The sequence below is a fragment of the Momordica charantia genome, assembly GCF_013281855.1.
Source record: "Momordica charantia cultivar OHB3-1 chromosome 1 unlocalized genomic scaffold, Mcharantia_2.0 BLBB01000001.1, whole genome shotgun sequence".
Taxonomy (NCBI): Eukaryota; Viridiplantae; Streptophyta; class Magnoliopsida; order Cucurbitales; family Cucurbitaceae; genus Momordica; species Momordica charantia.
The window spans coordinates 1,914,155-1,920,927 of record NW_028275157.1 but is presented as its reverse complement, the minus strand read 5'-3'; positions in this window follow the sequence as shown (position 1 = coordinate 1,920,927).

Sequence of the window (6,773 nt, the reverse complement as noted above, 5' to 3'; positions counted from 1 at the left end):
GGTGCGATGTGAATGTTAAATACGAACTCAAAATTAAAAAATTCAACCCTTTGAACGTTAAAGTCAAAGGTGAGATGTAGAAAGTTCAGATTGCTTAATATTATCTTTTGGACTTCCGGGTTCGAGGAGAAATATTAAAGATCAATAAAAGAAACTCTCAAATTCAAGCCTTAGATAAGAGGAGCGATGTGAAAAGAGTCATCCCACACTCAACCCTTTAAACTTACGAGTTAGAGGTGCGAGATGAACTTCATACATGAGTTTCGACGTACAAAAGCAAGTTTAAAAAGCTTAAGGAAAATGTAGTAAAAGAACAAACAGAAGTGGAAAAATGGAAGTTTCATTGATTAAACGGACCGAGCCAAGGCTTATATACTTTGCAGCTCTGCCCAAAGACTTACAAAAGAAATAAAAAAAAAACAACAACAAAATCTACAAGGAAGCTCAGCCGCTCCCGAGGTGAGAAGATAGCTCGCCTTGAGAACCCAGAAGGTTGACCTCCTGAGATCCGTTCTGCTGAGAAGGAGCTCCCTCCTGGGTAGTGCCGACCTCATTAGGCTCCTGACTAGGGGCTTCGTCCTCGTCCAGGTCAGAATAGTCAGAGTCCAGATCTCTGACGTACTTGTCCACCAGGGATGCAGGGCCTGGAGTGCCGTTGGGCCTAGAAGCCCATTTCTCAGCATACCTCTTCTTCAGATCGCAAAGGTCGACCTGGAGGTGCGGCATATCAGCAGCAATGCCCTTCATTAGAAACTTGAAGCCTGCATCGCTGAAGTCCTTGGCAAACCCATCAAAGTCTGGGTGTTGCCTGAAGGCAGCTTCAAGGAGAGCTCCATTGGTAAGGTGTTCCTTCTCCGCCTTCAGCTCAGCAGTGAGACGCCCAATTGTAGCGTCCTTCCCTTCGAGGGCCTGGAGCAGGTCGTCCTTCTCCTTAAGGAGTTGTAACTTTTCCTTCTCCAGCCCTTTAGCGATGGCATGGGCAGCTCGGAGGTGGGCCTTATGCCTCTCATCCTCCCTCTTCAGCAGCTCGGCCTTGGCTTCTACCTCGGCCCTCAGAATGTCCACCTCGCTCCGAGCCTTCAGCAGCTCGCCTTTGAGCGTAGTGGCAGCCTCCAAGGCAGCAGAAGAGTTCTCCCTCTCTTTTGCTGCCAAGGCCTCCCTTCCATCCAACTCGGCCTTGATCATGATTGCTGAATGGATGGAGGCAGTGAACACCTGCAAAACACAGAAGGCAAACATAGGTCAGATCAAGCCGTAAGATGAGAAAATAAGTGTAGGGGTAGATCTTACCTCGACAGCGTGGTCGATGGTCCGTTGCAGCACGGACCCCGGATCACTCACAAACTTGGATGCTCTTCTGAGACAGCGATCCAAGCATGCAGCCGAGATGCGTGACACCTGGTCTTTCACCCCGGAGCTTGACGGTTCCATTCTGAACCACATCTTCACATCGGATGTCCCCCCCATCCGAGCTTCAGGGTCGTCCACCAGGTCGGCGTGGCTTGAGGGCAGGGGGCCACGAGGTCCAATCTCCGAGGAGGAAGTGGCTTTCTTCTTTTTCTTCCTCCTCTTCAGAGGAGAGCCCTCCCTCACCTCCCAAAGAGGTGACACGTCTAACGCTTCGGATTCGCTCCTGGAGCGCTTCTCCCTGGAGCGCTCCCCAGTAGAATCCAACTCGATCACCAGAGTTGGAACTTCAGAAGATGGCCCAGCCTGGTCCTGAGCTGCACGTTGATCCACAGCAGGAGTCTCTGGATCAGAGCTTTGAGCTGTCTTAAAGGCGTTAGCACGACCCTTAGACTTACGCTTCACGCTGCTTGTAAATCCACACACCATGGCTGCAATACGAATAAAACAAAAAGTCATAAGTGAAAACTTAAAGTTGAGATTGAAGTCGAGATCGAGCACGGCTTATCGAGCTCGGAGTCTGGCCTTGAAGCTTCAATTGGACGGACTAAAGGGTTGTAGTCCAGTAGCCCCGACTCTAGGAGCAGCTTGTCGGTGACCAAGGTTCCGATCTTCCGGCCCCTTGGGAAGTGGTCCTTGTAGTGTTTAAGAGTGTCGAAGGTGGCTTGAGCGAGCTCGGTAATCGATTTGATCGATACTGCACAAAACAAATGAAGGTTCGAGTTAGAAGTGAAAGGCAAGAAATTAAAAGGAAAAGAAATAAGAAAGACTCCATACCTAAGTTCCCAAACCTAGTGGGAACATCAAAGAAGGCACGACCAGACTCGTCCTTTGCCAGCCATTCCCCCGAGGCAAAGAACCACTTCCCTACCCATCCTTTGATGGAGGTTGGCCCCTTGACTATACCACCCGCGCCTTTCCTTGCGCACATGTAGTACCGACCAAGCTTCTTAGCTATCCTTTTGACTTCGAAGCATCCAAGAAGCTGCTCAACACTTAGAAGCTCGGCTTCGTCCTCATCCCGAGCTCGCAACCAAAAAAGGATGGCTAAGGCAAAAATGACACCCCACCCATTGGGGGCCACTTGTGCAGGTGCCAAACCAGTTCGGTTGAGGAACTCTTGAGCAAAAGGGTGGATGGGAAGTCTGAGGCCGTACTCAAACATTTTTAAGTAAAGAGTGAGTCATCCCTCTGGAGGATTGTCAGCTCTTTCCCCTTCCTCCGAAATCCTAAGGAGGATGTTGTTTGGAATTTTAAACCCCCTACGGAGGGGTCCGAGATAATGCTCGGGCATTTTAGAAGGGTATTCCAAACCCTGGCCCGAGGTGGACGTGTCACTATCCTCCCCGTCGTCCGAAAACCTAAAGTTCTCTATCTCTTCCAACTCGAACTCCAACCTATGAGCTAAGTCCTCCCCAAAATCACTTGGTTTGGGGGGCGAACTACTTATGGTCCGACCTGCACTACCTAGGCTATCACTACTAGAGGGGGAAGACAAGAAAACTACCATATCTAAAAAAGAATAGTAAAACGATAATGACTGACCTACAGAAGGTTCGAGCTGGTTTCAGATCAAACTCCAGAAATTCAGGGAATGTAGGGTTTGACCTGAAGTTTCGGGACTATTTATATCTAATCGGAAAAACCTCTGCACCGTACACGTGTAATCAACGAGCGGCTAGGATCATCTCGAGATCCGTAACGACGGAATACTTGAGTGCTCCGACAACCTGGCAGATCGAAACATCTTCTGCAACGGTCAAATTCCTTCTACGAATTAAAAGTCGCCACATGTCCAAAATGGAATCGAGTGAACTTCTCTGCCAGGTCGAGATCGAACCTGACAGAGAGGGGGCCAATGTTTGTGGGTAAAAATACCAAGGACACGTGGAAGACACTTATAGGTGTTTGAAGACTTGAATAAAAGGAATTGCACAGGTCCACCTCGGCACTGTCGAGGTGACCGGGTTCACCCATTACAAAAAAGGCCAAGTATAGACGCCAAGGTTCGACCTGGTTGGGGTTCGATCTGCTCGGAACCGAACAAGTCCGACATGAGAAAAGACATATAACCGCCGATCGTGTGTACTGTCGGATTCACCACCTATAAATAGAGGGCTTCATTTCACGCTCAGGTATCGAATCTCACCTCGAACTAAATACGGAACCCGACCTATACTGACTTGAGCGTCAGAGTGTTTACCCTCTTGTGCAGGTCCACTCTAAGTGTTCAGGTTGTGACCGGAGACCGGGTTCGAGCTTGATTCGTGAAGAACCGTTGTGCAAACTCTTGCATTAACATCACCAAATAATTCTATGGGAATTTTATGCATCCATTAAATTTAAGAAAATATATTTCAAATCACAAAGAAGATGTTTCTTCTTTAACCTATAGTTTAAAATTTATTAAATTTAATGTATCCATTAAATTCGTTGGCCACCATTTTCGAACTACTTGCTTTTGTATAATTCATAAGGCTATATGAGATGCGTGTTGAGCCCTCCTTGTAGTTAGTCTACTATTTTCTAGTAGGTTGTGAATGCTTAGCAATGAGATTCACCTAACCATGCTCCATAAACTATTTGAAATGCGTGAATATTTGACAATGAAAGTTGCGAGTATTCATGATTTGGGTATCTCGAAAGGGAACCAGGTTTATTTGAGTATTTAGCTACTTCGATTTCTTAGAGTGTTTTCAAGTGAACAAGTAATCCAGTGTTGTAATTCCCCCGCCCTCATTTCATCGTCCAAATTCATCTTTCTGCTAGAGCTTTCTTTATCCCAATACTTTGATTTACAGTATTTTCTTAAATTTGTGCGCGTTATTACTTTGTTATTAATTTTTTCTACAACAACTAAATATAATTCATTAATATTAAGTTTGGTTCATCTGGTATTCTTAGACATATATTTCACAATTTTAATTCAATCCTTGTAGATTTTGACCTTGTTTGTGCTACAATCAATCATTTAGTGTATACTTGCAATTGGCTTAGAGTGATTGTGTGAGCCCGCAACATTGTGCAGTGTTGTAGCATTTTTTGAAGCACCTCGTTTCTAATGATTTTGTTGTTCTGATTCTCGGGAGTTTCTCTCTACTATTGCAGATGCTGGAGCATCACTCATTTCTCTACCACTTCTCATCAACATGACAACTTTACATTATTCCTTTCCTTCCTTTCTGTACTTCAATGTTGCTTGATAAGGTCCCAATTGGTCTATTTCTCACTTCCTCCCCAAGCTGTCACATGGAATCCATCTTGATCACAAATTCTTTTAGTATAGTTTCCAATGTGAAGTTCACAATATCTCTCCTGTATCAAGAATTCTTTCGAATTGTGTGAAGTTCATAATGTCTCCCCAGTATCGCTTTATTGGTGGGAAGTATTTCAACAAAAATTTCTCAACAAGATCTGTCCATAAGGTGATAGAACCAATAGGTAGCGAATTCAACCACATTTTTTTATCATCACAGAGCAGGGAAATAGTTTTAGTCTCAGTATTTCTTCTGTCACTCCTTTGATTTTGAATGAGTCACATACATACTTCCAAGAATGATTTTAACTGCAAATATGAACTTTCAGCAGGTCCACCTTCAAATTGACCCATAATTTGCAGCATTTGAAACATCACTGGTTTAAATTCAAATCAATAAACCTTGTTTTCCAAGGTTTAAAGATAGGTTTTTGTGCCTACTTTAAACCTTAATTGATTCATTTTGTCTATAAACTGCATTTAATGATTATATATGGTTGATATTTGAGTAGGACACATGAAAAATGCTTTTTAAGTATGGGAATGAAACGCTTTTTGGATCAAATATATGTAGCAAAAACTTACATTTTTTTTTTTTTACTATGCAGGTCAAGTAAGTAGTGCCCAGCACTTTTTCGAAATCCCATTACAAAACATTTCATTTCGAGTGGAGGGCAGTAAAGACATTTCGTAGGTCAATAAACCTTGTTTTCCAAGGTTTAAAGATAGGTTTTTCTTTCTTGTACTCCAGTTATTTCATTCTCGAATGCTGCCTAGTGAGTTTTATCTCCCTTAAAGCTTCAAAAGAGACAACGGTTAAGGTAGGGCCTGTTGTTAATTTGAATTTGCTTTGGTAAAACTCAGTATCAATTAATAGCTTGCATTTTAATTTTTGAACAAGTATTTTCTACACTTTAAACATGAGCTAAGTTAATTTTTTAACTTCTCTAACATCTTTAAAAAACATTACGAGGAGAAAGTTAGGTGTTGCATCTTAATTCCTCAACATTATTTCTTAAGAGACTTCTTGAAGTTGCCTATAGGACGTCTACTAAACTAAAGCCTAATATTGAAAGAGTTAGGTAGTATATAATAGAGAGTTAATATGGGATGTAACTTAAACATAAACACATAAAACACGACCCTAAATAGGTCCTCTGACCTATGAAAGAAGAAGAGTTAGTTAATAATCTCTAGGTTATAATCACACATAAGTGATAAGTGGTTTGTGACAGGAGTATAACTTAATTTCTAGTAAAAGTCAAGTATGCGCCTAATGCTATTTTCATCTTTCTGTTACTACCTTCAAAACTAAGGCAGGAAGTAGAGGTGTTTGTCCTTAATTAATTAATAAGTAGCTTGTTATTTTCAAAATCAAAACACCACTATGACAACTATTTTTGTAACCAAGAAAGCTTATTGCAATGGAAAGCTTTTTCACAATATCTTAATCAAAGTCCCCATGGATACAAACTCAAAATACTTTTTTTCTTGTATTACTTGTGGCAGGATAGGTAGAGCGGCAACAATTTGCCTCAATGGGTCAGCTATCCCAGGATTCAATCATGGCCTCTCGTTCTATCATATGCCATTAGAATGAGATTGTTGTTGTTGTTTGCCACTGGATTTGCTCGTTTGCAGGTAGGATTACAAGAGGATCCTGCCTTTTGATATAAGCCATATAGATCTTTTTATGTATAATTCCTTAAAGCACTTATTCTCTATCTCAAGTCCTCTAAATCTTTGGATAAAAACTGCACGTGCTATAGTGCATACACATTATTTATCACCTGTTATAGAGATCAAACAAATAGAATCAATTTAAAGAGTCAACCAGAGTATTGTAACATTGTATTAAAATGCAGTCTGTTAGCTTTCTAAAAAGAGTTCTCAAAAAACCTGTTATAGGCTAATCTATGTAGAACTGCACATAGTCATACAAAGGAAATATTTACAAGTATCGTCTTCTCAAGGACTCTATGAAAGAACAATATAGTTGATTGTAAAACAATGTCTTAAAGGAGTGAGGGGTCAGAAGAAATATGGATTTTATGTAATGAAATAAAATGAAAGATAACAGAAAACAAAAAGGAGAAAAAGATAACATAAT